Raw genomic sequence first — 13680 nt, 5'->3', positions numbered from 1 at the left:
ATCTGCCCCCCCCAAAAAAAAACTAGCATGCAGAAACATGCGTCCAGCTAAGAGGAAACGTCGACACGCAGTCTTGGTCCTCTGCAATACTGTGCATGAGCACAGCTGGCGTGCTTAAGTTGTAGCCTCTGTATTTACTCAACGCATGGACGGATAGCTATAGCTAGTTCACCTTATCTTCTTGAAGGAACTCACCGTTGTTCACCTAACCATACAGCCGTATACATATAAATGCCCCATGCAGAGAAACGTTGCATAATTATCCCTCCAAAAAAACCCAACTTTTTTTGCAGCAATTCAATTACACTCAGTTATGCAGTTACACAGCTAAATAAGCACCTGTCACATTGCTGAGAGTAACAGGTTAAAGCAAATGAAAGAAAAAACAGCAAAGGCATTTTGTAAGACGGGATTTGATCATTTGGTGAACTCTGTGTAATCACTTTGCGAAAGTCTTGTATAAAAGGGCCATTTTAAACCTCCTCTCTCGCTTTTGTCCATACCACCCTGAGAACGCCCGATCTCGTCTGATCTCGGAAGCTAAGCAGGGTCGGGCCTGCTTAGTACTTGGATGGGAGACCGCCTGGGAATACCAGGTGCTGTAAGCTTTTTCTTTGCTCACAAATGGTGACTTTCATGTTTGCTTCTTCTGTCTATTTGTGATTCGTCACTCAGGTTTTTTTTATTATTCTTACCTCTCTATCGCTCTATCTGCCCCCCCCAAAAAAAAACTAGCATGCAGAAACATGCGTCCAGCTAAGAGGAAACGTCGACACGCAGGCTTGGTCCTCTGCAATACTGTGCATGCGCACAGCTGGCGTGCTTAAGTTGTAGCCTCTGTATTTACTCAACGCATGGACGGATAGCTATAGCTAGTTCACCTTATCTTCTTGAAGGAACTCACCGTTGTTCACCTAACCATACAGCCGTATACATATAAATGCCCCATGCAGAGAAACGTTGCATAATTATCCCTCCAAAAAAACCCAACTTTTTTTGCAGCAATTCAATTACACTCAATTATGCAGTTACACAGCTAAATAAGCACCTGTCACATTGCTGAGAGTAACAGGTTAAAGCAAATGAAAGAAAAAACAGCAAAGGCATTTTGTAAGACGCGATTTGATCATTTGGTGAACTCTGTGTAATCACTTTGTGAAAGTCTTGTATAAAAGGGTCATTTTAAACCTCCTCTCTCGCTTACGGCCATACCACCCTGAGAACGCCCGATCTCGTCTGATCTCGGAAGCTAAGCAGGGTCGGGCCTGGTTAGTACTTGGATGGGAGACCGCCTGGGAATACCAGGTGCTGTAAGCTTTTCCTTTGCTCACAAATGGTGACTTTCATGTTTGCTTCTTCTGTCTATTTGTGATTCGTCACTCAGGTTTTTTTTTTTATTCTTACCTCTCTATCGCTCTATCTGCCCCCACCCCCCCCCCCCCCCCCCCCCCAAAAAAGAACTAGCATGCAGAAATGTGCGTCCAGCTAAGAGGAAACGTCGACACGCAGGCTTGGTCCTCTGCAATACTGCGCATGCGCACAGCTGGCGTGCTTAAGTTGTAGCCTCTGTATTTACTCAACGCATGGACGGATAGCTATAGCTAGTTCACCTTATCTTCTTGAAGGAACTCACCGTTGTTCACCTAACCATACAGCCGTATACATATAAATGCCCCATGCAGAGAAACGTTGCATAATTATCCCTCCAAAAAAACCCAACTTTTTTTGCAGCAATTCAATTACACTCAATTATGCAGTTACACAGCTAAATAAGCACCTGTCACATTGCTGAGAGTAACAGGTTAAAGCAAATGAAAGAAAAAACAGCAAAGGCATTTTGTAAGACGGGATTTGATCATTTGGTGAACTCTGTGTAATCACTTTGTGAAAGTCTTGTATAAAAGGGCCATTTTAAACCTCCTCTCTCGCTTATGGCCATACCACCCTGAGAACGCCCGATCTCGTCTGATCTCGGAAGCTAAACAGGGTCGGGCTTGCTTAGTACTTGGATGGGAGACCGCCTGGGAATGGCCAATGACCCCCCCAAGTCCCTATCGCTCAACCTGATCATGATCGATCATCCGGGAGTTTTGCGGAATCTCCAAGTGTATATTACAGTCAAAATTCAATGGATGCTGCAGTGCTACTTCACTGTAATACTACGTAACCTTCAGACTACACAAAGCTTTTTTATGAGTTATTTAAAATTTGTTTCCATATACAAAGTATGTTATATCGTGCTCATTTACATACGTTTCAGATGTAGAAATCTAAATATTGGAATATTTAGATTAAAAATTCCAAAAACATTGTCTCTAAGGAACAAGCCAGTGACATTTCATATATATACTTACTTACTGAAACAGTTATGAACATGGCATGTAAGATTTTATCATGTTTTATGTCTCAATGTATTTAATCATGTTATCCAACTGTCCTATTTTTTTAATGCCTTCCTGGCAAAGCTGGCACATTGTGGCCAATTGTCTCAGCAGAACACCTGTGTGTGTGTGTGTGTGTGTGTGTGTGTGTGTGGTATAAGAACCATTCTGTTCATATTAAACATTGGAAAAACTTTGATACATGACTGTGTGTCTGTGTGGGTTTTTACCTGTGTGAGGTGCGTTTGTGGCACTTTGCACATAATTCCAGCATTATTTTTTTAAATATAATTCATTTCTTATTTAAGAACCTTTTCACTTAGATATTCTGTCCTCTTCACCTGTGATATTATTAGGCATATGTTGTATTAATTAAGAAGCTGAAAAATCATTATTGCACCTGGCATACAACAAATTAAAGATCAGCAACCTCGTATACCCTTACAAATGTAAATACTGGAAATAACAGATTTACAAACACCAAGAGTAGAAACTATTTTTTTTATTAATGGCATTAACAAGTATAATAATACGTGTTGCTTTCTAATTCACCTACCTCTTTAATAATTCCTCATCAACAACATTTTTGAAGTGTTCAAAGCTTTCATACACAACACCCTCAAAACCAGAAGTGGTTGATTTCCTAGTCGCCGGGCAGTAGGTGAATATTTTCTGGCTGCTTCCAGCAACAGAGTTCATGGGCGGTGTGTACCTCTTATGCTGCCCACCACATTGGTGTAATTTGCAGGCCCCACATGGTCTCGTGGATTTATAAGGTTTGCTGGGTCTGGAGGGCAGCGCAGGGGGTGGCGCTACAGGAGCGATGCGAATGCCACCTTCACTGCATGATGGCATAGGTAGCCTGTGATTGTGCAGGAACCACCAGGAGTACGGGTGCTGCAGACACTCTGGGCGGTATGGGTGTGGTCGCAGCAGGCTAGGGCCGCTTCACCAGCTCATCTAACCTGCAAATATATAACATACATGTGACAAGTGTCAGTGTGATTTATGTCCATACACAAAAGTGCTTTATATTTCCATCTTTTTAGCATGTGAAATTAAGTGCTTCTTACCTCCGCTTCTCACCACGCCTTTTACCAGCAACACGATGAACGTCCAGCATGTGAGCACAGCAGCTTGGCCTCTCCCTGTCTATAGAGAGGAATGTGTGGATACTGATGTTGCTTCAGGTGGGAGGCCAACTGTTGTTTAAAAGTGAAGCTTTTACCACACACATCACACTCATTCTCTTTTGGAACATGAAGCTTCATGTGTCTAATGAGGTTAGACTTCCCAGTGAAAGTCTTGTTGCAAACAGTGCACTCGTGAACCTTCTTCTCCATGTTTACCCTAACAAAACATACAATATAAACATGTATGTATTCATCTTTCCAATATGTGGCTATACAAAATTCTATTTCATTCTGGTTTATCTCCCTGGTTTAATAGAGAGGGAGACCGATAAATGTTTGTTTGTTTGTTTGTGTGTTAGATAGATAGATAGATAGATAGATAGATAGATAGATAGATAGATAGATAGATAGATAGATAGATAGATAGATAGATAGATAGCTTTATTAATCCCTGGGGGAAAGTCAATTATTACAGCAGCAATGCAAAGAAAGTCAGGAATTAAATACACAATACAATAATATAGTACTGTAAATAAGAAAACTAAGACCTAATGTGTGCAAATAAGTGTTGTGAGGTAACCGAGGCAACTAAGATCAAAATAGACTGAAAATCATGAGATTCGCGTTAAGTAAAAAGTTAATGATGACGAAAATTATTAGCTAATCTAATGAAAGTGACAGAATGTGCATAAATCAGATAACGGTAATATTACTGAGCGTATATAAAATATACGCATGTAGCGACGAATGAATTACTACTTCGTGGGCATATATTGACGCGCACATTATAGTTTAACGCACGCTAAAATATATACAAAGTACAGTTAAAGATTTAAAAAGATTAGACTTACCGGGCTGAATAGACGGTGGCTTACGGCTAAGTGACGGCGGCGATGCCGATTGGGCGGTTAAGCAGAGCATCCTCAATGATTGGTGGGTTGAGCGTGGCTTCGCGCTCAATGATTGGTGTGTTGAGCACGGTGCCGCTCAATGATTGGTGTGTTGAGCGCTGAACTAGGGACTTGGATGGGAAAGTGCCTGGGAATGGCCAATGACCCCCCCAAGTCCCTATCGCTCAACCTGATCATGATCGATCATCCGGGAGTTTTGCGGAATCTCCAAGTGTATATTACAGTCAAAATTCAATGGATGCTGCAGTGCTACTTCACTGTAATACTACGTAACCTTCAGACTACACAAAGCTTTTTTATGAGTTATTTAAAATTTGTTTCCATATACAAAGTATGTTATATCGTGCTCATTTACATACGTTTCAGATGTAGAAATCTAAATATTGGAATATTTAGATTAAAAATTCCAAAAACATTGTCTCTAAGGAACAAGCCAGTGACATTTCATATATATACTTACTTACTGAAACAGTTATGAACATGGCATGTAAGATTTTATCATGTTTTATGTCTCAATGTATTTAATCATGTTATCCAACTGTCCTATTTTTTTAATGCCTTCCTGGCAAAGCTGGCACATTGTGGCCAATTGTCTCAGCAGAACACCTGTGTGTGTGTGTGTGTGTGTGTGTGTGTGTGTGGTATAAGAACCATTCTGTTCATATTAAACATTGGAAAAACTTTGATACATGACTGTGTGTCTGTGTGGGTTTTTACCTGTGTGAGGTGCGTTTGTGGCACTTTGCACATAATTCCAGCATTATTTTTTTAAATATAATTCATTTCTTATTTAAGAACCTTTTCACTTAGATATTCTGTCCTCTTCACCTGTGATATTATTAGGCATATGTTGTATTAATTAAGAAGCTGAAAAATCATTATTGCACCTGGCATACAACAAATTAAAGATCAGCAACCTCGTATACCCTTACAAATGTAAATACTGGAAATAACAGATTTACAAACACCAAGAGTAGAAACTATTTTTTTTATTAATGGCATTAACAAGTATAATAATACGTGTTGCTTTCTAATTCACCTACCTCTTTAATAATTCCTCATCAACAACATTTTTGAAGTGTTCAAAGCTTTCATACACAACACCCTCAAAACCAGAAGTGGTTGATTTCCTAGTCGCCGGGCAGTAGGTGAATATTTTCTGGCTGCTTCCAGCAACAGAGTTCATGGGCGGTGTGTACCTCTTATGCTGCCCACCACATTGGTGTAATTTGCAGGCCCCACATGGTCTCGTGGATTTATAAGGTTTGCTGGGTCTGGAGGGCAGCGCAGGGGGTGGCGCTACAGGAGCGATGCGAATGCCACCTTCACTGCATGATGGCATAGGTAGCCTGTGATTGTGCAGGAACCACCAGGAGTACGGGTGCTGCAGACACTCTGGGCGGTATGGGTGTGGTCGCAGCAGGCTAGGGCCGCTTCACCAGCTCATCTAACCTGCAAATATATAACATACATGTGACAAGTGTCAGTGTGATTTATGTCCATACACAAAAGTGCTTTATATTTCCATCTTTTTAGCATGTGAAATTAAGTGCTTCTTACCTCCGCTTCTCACCACGCCTTTTACCAGCAACACGATGAACGTCCAGCATGTGAGCACAGCAGCTTGGCCTCTCCCTGTCTATAGAGAGGAATGTGTGGATACTGATGTTGCTTCAGGTGGGAGGCCAACTGTTGTTTAAAAGTGAAGCTTTTACCACACACATCACACTCATTCTCTTTTGGAACATGAAGCTTCATGTGTCTAATGAGGTTAGACTTCCCAGTGAAAGTCTTGTTGCAAACAGTGCACTCGTGAACCTTCTTCTCCATGTTTACCCTAACAAAACATACAATATAAACATGTATGTATTCATCTTTCCAATATGTGGCTATACAAAATTCTATTTCATTCTGGTTTATCTCCCTGGTTTAATAGAGAGGGAGACCGATAAATGTTTGTTTGTTTGTTTGTGTGTTAGATAGATAGATAGATAGATAGATAGATAGATAGATAGATAGATAGATAGATAGATAGATAGATAGATAGATAGATAGCTTTATTAATCCCTGGGGGAAAGTCAATTATTACAGCAGCAATGCAAAGAAAGTCAGGAATTAAATACACAATACAATAATATAGTACTGTAAATAAGAAAACTAAGACCTAATGTGTGCAAATAAGTGTTGTGAGGTAACCGAGGCAACTAAGATCAAAATAGACTGAAAATCATGAGATTCGCGTTAAGTAAAAAGTTAATGATGACGAAAATTATTAGCTAATCTAATGAAAGTGACAGAATGTGCATAAATCAGATAACGGTAATATTACTGAGCGTATATAAAATATACGCATGTAGCGACGAATGAATTACTACTTCGTGGGCATATATTGACGCGCACATTATAGTTTAACGCACGCTAAAATATATACAAAGTACAGTTAAAGATTTAAAAAGATTAGACTTACCGGGCTGAATAGACGGTGGCTTACGGCTAAGTGACGGCGGCGATGCCGATTGGGCGGTTAAGCAGAGCATCCTCAATGATTGGTGGGTTGAGCGTGGCTTCGCGCTCAATGATTGGTGTGTTGAGCACGGTGCCGCTCAATGATTGGTGTGTTGAGCGCTGAACTAGGGACTTGGATGGGAAAGTGCCTGGGAATACCAGGTGCTGTAAGCTTTTTCTTTGCTCACAAATGGTGACTTTCATGTTTGCTTCTTCTGTCTATTCGTGATTCGTCACTCAGGTTTTTTTTATTATTCTTACCTCTCTATCGCTCTATCTGCCCCCCCCAAAAAAAAACTAGCATGCAGAAACATGCGTCCAGCTAAGAGGAAACGTCGACACGCAGTCTTGGTCCTCTGCAATACTGTGCATGAGCACAGCTGGCGTGCTTAAGTTGTAGCCTCTGTATTTACTCAACGCATGGACGGATAGCTATAGCTAGTTCACCTTATCTTCTTGAAGGAACTCACCGTTGTTCACCTAACCATACAGCCGTATACATATAAATGCCCCATGCAGAGAAACGTTGCATAATTATCCCTCCAAAAAAACCCAACTTTTTTTGCAGCAATTCAATTACACTCAATTATGCAGTTACACAGCTAAATAAGCACCTGTCACATTGCTGAGAGTAACAGGTTAAAGCAAATGAAAGAAAAAACAGCAAAGGCATTTTGTAAGACGGGATTTGATCATTTGGTGAACTCTGTGTAATCACTTTGTGAAAGTCTTGTATAAAAGGGCCATTTTAAACCTCCTCTCTCGCTTATGTCCATACCACCCTGAGAACGCCCGATCTCGTCTGATCTCGGAAGCTAAGCAGGGTCGGGCCTGCTTAGTACTTGGATGGGAGATGGCCTGGGAATACCAGGTGCTGTAAGCTTTTTCTTTGCTCACAAATGGTGACTTTCATGTTTGCTTCTTCTGTCTATTTGTGATTCGTCACTCAGGTTTTTTTTATTATTCTTACCTCTCTATCGCTCTATCTGCCCCCCCCAAAAAAAAACTAGCATGCAGAAACATGCGTCCAGCTAAGAGGAAACGTCGACACGCAGTCTTGGTCCTCTGCAATACTGTGCATGAGCACAGCTGGCGTGCTTAAGTTGTAGCCTCTGTATTTACTCAACGCATGGACGGATAGCTATAGCTAGTTCACCTTATCTTCTTGAAGGAACTCACCGTTGTTCACCTAACCATACAGCCGTATACATATAAATGCCCCATGCAGAGAAACGTTGCATAATTATCCTTCCAAAAAAACCCAACTTTTTTTGCAGCAATTCAATTACACTCAATTATGCAGTTACACAGCTAAATAAGCACCTGTCACATTGCTGAGAGTAACAGGTTAAAGCAAATGAAAGAAAAAACAGCAAAGGCATTGTGTAAGACGCGATTTGATCATTTGGTGAACTCTGTATAATCACTTTGTGAAAGTCTTGTATAAAAGGGTCATTTTAAACCTCCTCACTCGCTTACGGCCATGCCACCCTGAGAACGCCCGATCTCGTCTGATCTCGGAAGCTAAGCAGGGTCGGGCCTGCTTAGTACTTGGATGGGAGCCCGCCTGGTAATACCAGGTGCTGTAAGCTTTTTCTTTGCTCACAAATGGTGACTTTCATGTTTGCTTCTTCTGTCTATTTGTGATTCGTCACTCAGGTTTTTTTTATTATTCTTACCTCTCTATCGCTCTATCTGCCCCCCCCCCAAAAAAAACTAGCATGCAGAAACATGCGTCCAGCTAAGAGGAAACGTCGACACGCAGGCTTGGTCCTCTGCAATACTGCGCATGAGCACAGCTGGCGTGCTTAAGTTGTAGCCTCTGTATTTACTCAACGCATGGACGGATAGCTATAGCTAGTTCACCTTATCTTCTTGAAGGAACTCACCGTTGTTCACCTAACCATACAGCCGTATACATATAAATGCCCCATGCAGAGAAACGTTGCATAATTATCCCTCCAAAAAAACCCAACTTTTTTTGCAGCAATTCAATTACACTCAATTATGCAGTTACACAGCTAAATAAGCACCTGTCACATTGCTGAGAGTAACAGGTTAAAGCAAATGAAAGAAAAAACAGCAAAGGCATTTTGTAAGACGCGATTTGATCATTTGGTGAACTCTGTGTAATCACTTTGTGAAAGTCTTGTATAAAAGGGTCATTTTAAACCTCCTCACTCGCTTACGGCCATGCCACCCTGAGAACGCCCGATCTCGTCTGATCTCGGAAGCTAAGCAGGGTCGGGCCTGCTTAGTACTTGGATGGGAGCCTGCCTGGTAATACCAGGTGCTGTAAGCTTTTTCTTTGCTCACAAATGGTGACTTTCATGTTTGCTTCTTCTGTCTATTTGTGATTCGTCACTCAGGTTTTTTTTATTATTCTTACCTCTCTATCGCTCTATCTGCCCCCCCCCAAAAAAAACTAGCATGCAGAAACATGCGTCCAGCTAAGAGGAAACGTCGACACGCAGGCTTGGTCCTCTGCAATACTGCGCATGAGCACAGCTGGCGTGCTTAAGTTGTAGCCTCTGTATTTACTCAACGCATGGACGGATAGCTATAGCTAGTTCACCTTATCTTCTTGAAGGAACTCACCGTTGTTCACCTAACCATACAGCCGTATACATATAAATGCCCCATGCAGAGAAACGTTGCATAATTATCCCTCCAAAAAAACCCAACTTTTTTTGCAGCAATTCAATTACACTCAATTATGCAGTTACACAGCTAAATAAACACCTGTCACATTGCTGAGAGTAACAGGTTAAAGCAAATGAAAGAAAAAACAGCAAAGGCATTTTGTAAGACGCGATTTGATCATTTGGTGAACTCTGTGTAATCACTTTGTGAAAGTCTTGTATAAAAGGGTCATTTTAAACCTCCTCTCTCGCTTACGGCCATACCACCCTGAGAACGCCCGATCTCGTCTGATCTCGGAAGCTATGCAGGGTCGGGCCTGGTTAGTACTTGGATGGGAGACCGCCTGGGAATACCAGGTGCTGTAAGCTTTTCCTTTGCTCACAAATGGTGACTTTCATGTTTGCTTCTTCTGTCTATTTGTGATTCGTCACTCAGGTTTTTTTTTTTATTCTTACCTCTCTATCGCTCTATCTGCCCCCACCCCCCCCCCCCCCCCCCCCAAAAAAGAACTAGCATGCAGAAATGTGCGTCCAGCTAAGAGGAAACGTCGACACGCAGGCTTGGTCCTCTGCAATACTGCGCATGCGCACAGCTGGCGTGCTTAAGTTGTAGCCTCTGTATTTACTCAACGCATGGACGGATAGCTATAGCTAGTTCACCTTATCTTCTTGAAGGAACTCACCGTTGTTCACCTAACCATACAGCCGTATACATATAAATGCCCCATGCAGAGAAACGTTGCATAATTATCCCTCCAAAAAAACCCAACTTTTTTTGCAGCAATTCAATTACACTCAATTATGCAGTTACACAGCTAAATAAGCACCTGTCACATTGCTGAGAGTAACAGGTTAAAGCAAATGAAAGAAAAAACAGCAAAGGCATTTTGTAAGACGCGATTTGATCATTTGGTGAACTCTGTGTAATCACTTTGTGAAAGTCTTGTATAAAAGGGTCATTTTAAACCTCCTCTCTCGCTTACGGCCATACCACCCTGAGAACGCCCGATCTCGTCTGATCTCGGAAGCTAAGCAGGGTCGGGCCTGGTTAGTACTTGGATGGGAGACCGCCTGGGAATACCAGGTGCTGTAAGCTTTTCCTTTGCTCACAAATGGTGACTTTCATGTTTGCTTCTTCTGTCTATTTGTGATTCGTCACTCAGGTTTTTTTTTTTATTCTTACCTCTCTATCGCTCTATCTGCCCCCCCCCAAAAAAAACTAGCATGCAGAAACATGCGTCCAGCTAAGAGGAAACGTCGACACGCAGTCTTGGTCCTCTGCAATACTGTGCATGAGCACAGCTGGCGTGCTTAAGTTGTAGCCTCTGTATTTACTCAACGCATGGACGGATAGCTATAGCTAGTTCACCTTATCTTCTTGAAGGAACTCACCGTTGTTCACCTAACCATACAGCCGTATACATATAAATGCCCCATGCAGAGAAACGTTGCATAATTATCCCTCCAAAAAAACCCAACTTTTTTTGCAGCAATTCAATTACACTCAATTATGCAGTTACACAGCTAAATAAGCACCTGTCACATTGCTGAGAGTAACAGGTTAAAGCAAATGAAAGAAAAAACAGCAAAGGCATTTTGTAAGACGGGATTTGATCATTTGGTGAACTCTGTGTAATCACTTTGTGAAAGTCTTGTATAAAAGGGCCATTTTAAACCTCCTCTCTCGCTTATGTCCATACCACCCTGAGAACGCCCGATCTCGTCTGATCTCGGAAGCTAAGCAGGGTCGGGCCTGCTTAGTACTTGGATGGGAGACCGCCTGGGAATACCAGGTGCTGTAAGCTTTTTCTTTGCTCACAAATGGTGACTTTCATGTTTGCTTCTTCTGTCTATTTGTGATTCGTCACTCAGGTTTTTTTTATTATTCTTACCTCTCTATCGCTCTATCTGCCCCCCCCAAAAAAAAACTAGCATGCAGAAACATGCGTCCAGCTAAGAGGAAACGTCGACACGCAGTCTTGGTCCTCTGCAATACTGTGCATGAGCACAGCTGGCGTGCTTAAGTTGTAGCCTCTGTATTTACTCAACGCATGGACGGATAGCTATAGCTAGTTCACCTTATCTTCTTGAAGGAACTCACCGTTGTTCACCTAACCATACAGCCGTATACATATAAATGCCCCATGCAGAGAAACGTTGCATAATTATCCTTCCAAAAAAACCCAACTTTTTTTGCAGCAATTCAATTACACTCAATTATGCAGTTACACAGCTAAATAAGCACCTGTCACATTGCCGAGAGTAACAGGTTAAAGCAAATGAAAGAAAAAACAGCAAAGGCATTTTGTAAGACGCGATTTGATCATTTGGTGAACTCTGTGTAATCACTTTGTGAAAGTCTTGTATAAAAGGGTCATTTTAAACCTCCTCTCTCGCTTACGGCCATACCACCCTGAGAACGCCCGATCTCGTCTGATCTCGGAAGCTAAGCAGGGTCGGGCCTGGTTAGTACTTGGATGGGAGACCGCCTGGGAATACCAGGTGCTGTAAGCTTTTCCTTTGCTCACAAATGGTGACTTTCATGTTTGCTTCTTCTGTCTATTTGTGATTCGTCACTCAGGTTTTTTTTTTTATTCTTACCTCTCTATCGCTCTATCTGCCCCCCCCAAAAAAAAACTAGCATGCAGAAACATGCGTCCAGCTAAGAGGAAACGTCGACACGCAGTCTTGGTCCTCTGCAATACTGTGCATGAGCACAGCTGGCGTGCTTAAGTTGTAGCCTCTGTATTTACTCAACGCATGGACGGATAGCTATAGCTAGTTCACCTTATCTTCTTGAAGGAACTCACCGTTGTTCACCTAACCATACAGCCGTATACATATAAATGCCCCATGCAGAGAAACGTTGCATAATTATCCTTCCAAAAAAACCCAACTTTTTTTGCAGCAATTCAATTACACTCAATTATGCAGTTACACAGCTAAATAAGCACCTGTCACATTGCTGAGAGTAACAGGTTAAAGCAAATGAAAGAAAAAACAGCAAAGGCATTGTGTAAGACGCGATTTGATCATTTGGTGAACTCTGTGTAATCACTTTGTGAAAGTCTTGTATAAAAGGGTCATTTTAAACCTCCTCACTCGCTTACGGCCATGCCACCCTGAGAACGCCCGATCTCGTCTGATCTCGGAAGCTAAGCAGGGTCGGGCCTGCTTAGTACTTGGATGGGAGCCCGCCTGGTAATACCAGGTACTGTAAGCTTTTTCTTTGCTCACAAATGGTGACTTTCATGTTTGCTTCTTCTGTCTATTTGTGATTCGTCACTCAGGTTTTTTTTATTATTCTTACCTCTCTATCGCTCTATCTGCCCCCCCCCAAAAAAAACTAGCATGCAGAAACATGCGTCCAGCTAAGAGGAAACGTCGACACGCAGGCTTGGTCCTCTGCAATACTGCGCATGAGCACAGCTGGCGTGCTTAAGTTGTAGCCTCTGTATTTACTCAACGCATGGACGGATAGCTATAGCTAGTTCACCTTATCTTCTTGAAGGAACTCACCCTTGTTCACCTAACCATACAGCCGTATACATATAAATGCCCCATGCAGAGAAACGTTGCATAATTATCCCTCCAAAAAAACCCAACTTTTTTTGCAGCAATTCAATTACACTCAATTATGCAGTTACACAGCTAAATAAGCACCTGTCACATTGCCGAGAGTAACAGGTTAAAGCAAATGAAAGAAAAAACAGCAAAGGCATTTTGTAAGACGCGATTTGATCATTTGGTGAACTCTGTGTAATCACTTTGTGAAAGTCTTGTATAAAAGGGTCATTTTAAACCTCCTCTCTCGCTTACGGCCATACCACCCTGAGAACGCCCGATCTCGTCTGATCTCGGAAGCTAAGCAGGGTCGGGCCTGGTTAGTACTTGGATGGGAGACCGCCTGGGAATACCAGGTGCTGTAAGCTTTTCCTTTGCTCACAAATGGTGACTTTCATGTTTGCTTCTTCTGTCTATTTGTGATTCGTCACTCAGGTTTTTTTTTTTATTCTTACCTCTCTATCGCTCTATCTGCCCCCACCCCCCCCCCCCCCCCCCCCCCCCCCCAAAAAAGAACTAGCATGCAGAAATGTGCGTCCAGCTA

General features: G+C 42.1%; 2 long non-coding RNA genes, 10 other non-coding genes and 2 pseudogenes across 12 annotated transcripts; 12 read left to right on the top strand and 2 right to left on the bottom strand.

The window, feature by feature from the left end:
- Positions 1-489: 489 nt before the first annotated feature.
- On the top strand, positions 490-608 carry LOC143487395 (5S ribosomal RNA). Its single transcript, XR_013124200.1, has one exon. It is a non-coding gene; the product is annotated as a 5S ribosomal RNA (ribosomal RNA).
- Positions 609-1198: 590 nt separating this feature from the next.
- LOC143487378 (5S ribosomal RNA) lies at positions 1199-1317 on the top strand. Its single transcript, XR_013124184.1, has one exon. It is a non-coding gene; the product is annotated as a 5S ribosomal RNA (ribosomal RNA).
- A 610-nt stretch (positions 1318-1927) lies between these two features.
- Positions 1928-2042, top strand: LOC143487484 (5S ribosomal RNA; annotated as a pseudogene).
- An 894-nt stretch (positions 2043-2936) lies between these two features.
- Positions 2937-4527, bottom strand: LOC143487075 (uncharacterized). Its single transcript, XR_013123896.1, has 3 exons — positions 4366-4527; positions 3455-3533; positions 2937-3346 (listed from the first exon to the last, which is right to left on the bottom strand). It is a non-coding gene; the product is annotated as an uncharacterized LOC143487075 (long non-coding RNA).
- A 940-nt stretch (positions 4528-5467) lies between these two features.
- Positions 5468-7131, bottom strand: LOC143487071 (uncharacterized). Its single transcript, XR_013123893.1, has 3 exons — positions 6893-7131; positions 5986-6064; positions 5468-5877 (listed from the first exon to the last, which is right to left on the bottom strand). It is a non-coding gene; the product is annotated as an uncharacterized LOC143487071 (long non-coding RNA).
- Positions 7132-7694: 563 nt separating this feature from the next.
- Positions 7695-7813, top strand: LOC143487472 (5S ribosomal RNA; annotated as a pseudogene).
- Positions 7814-8403: 590 nt separating this feature from the next.
- Positions 8404-8522, top strand: LOC143487435 (5S ribosomal RNA). Its single transcript, XR_013124240.1, has one exon. It is a non-coding gene; the product is annotated as a 5S ribosomal RNA (ribosomal RNA).
- A 591-nt stretch (positions 8523-9113) lies between these two features.
- Positions 9114-9232, top strand: LOC143487463 (5S ribosomal RNA). Its single transcript, XR_013124267.1, has one exon. It is a non-coding gene; the product is annotated as a 5S ribosomal RNA (ribosomal RNA).
- A 590-nt stretch (positions 9233-9822) lies between these two features.
- On the top strand, positions 9823-9941 carry LOC143487179 (5S ribosomal RNA). Its single transcript, XR_013123990.1, has one exon. It is a non-coding gene; the product is annotated as a 5S ribosomal RNA (ribosomal RNA).
- A 608-nt stretch (positions 9942-10549) lies between these two features.
- LOC143487366 (5S ribosomal RNA) lies at positions 10550-10668 on the top strand. Its single transcript, XR_013124173.1, has one exon. It is a non-coding gene; the product is annotated as a 5S ribosomal RNA (ribosomal RNA).
- Positions 10669-11258: 590 nt separating this feature from the next.
- LOC143487306 (5S ribosomal RNA) lies at positions 11259-11377 on the top strand. Its single transcript, XR_013124114.1, has one exon. It is a non-coding gene; the product is annotated as a 5S ribosomal RNA (ribosomal RNA).
- A 590-nt stretch (positions 11378-11967) lies between these two features.
- LOC143487354 (5S ribosomal RNA) lies at positions 11968-12086 on the top strand. The gene has a single exon (XR_013124162.1). It is a non-coding gene; the product is annotated as a 5S ribosomal RNA (ribosomal RNA).
- A 590-nt stretch (positions 12087-12676) lies between these two features.
- LOC143487458 (5S ribosomal RNA) lies at positions 12677-12795 on the top strand. Its single transcript, XR_013124262.1, has one exon. It is a non-coding gene; the product is annotated as a 5S ribosomal RNA (ribosomal RNA).
- Positions 12796-13385: 590 nt separating this feature from the next.
- Positions 13386-13504, top strand: LOC143487343 (5S ribosomal RNA). Its single transcript, XR_013124151.1, has one exon. It is a non-coding gene; the product is annotated as a 5S ribosomal RNA (ribosomal RNA).
- Positions 13505-13680: the final 176 nt, after the last annotated feature.

This window comes from Brachyhypopomus gauderio, unplaced genomic scaffold (assembly GCF_052324685.1).
Source record: "Brachyhypopomus gauderio isolate BG-103 unplaced genomic scaffold, BGAUD_0.2 sc46, whole genome shotgun sequence".
Classification (NCBI taxonomy): domain Eukaryota; kingdom Metazoa; phylum Chordata; class Actinopteri; order Gymnotiformes; family Hypopomidae; genus Brachyhypopomus; species Brachyhypopomus gauderio.
Note: the sequence above shows the minus strand (reverse complement) of the source record. Positions and strands in the feature narration are given on the sequence as shown.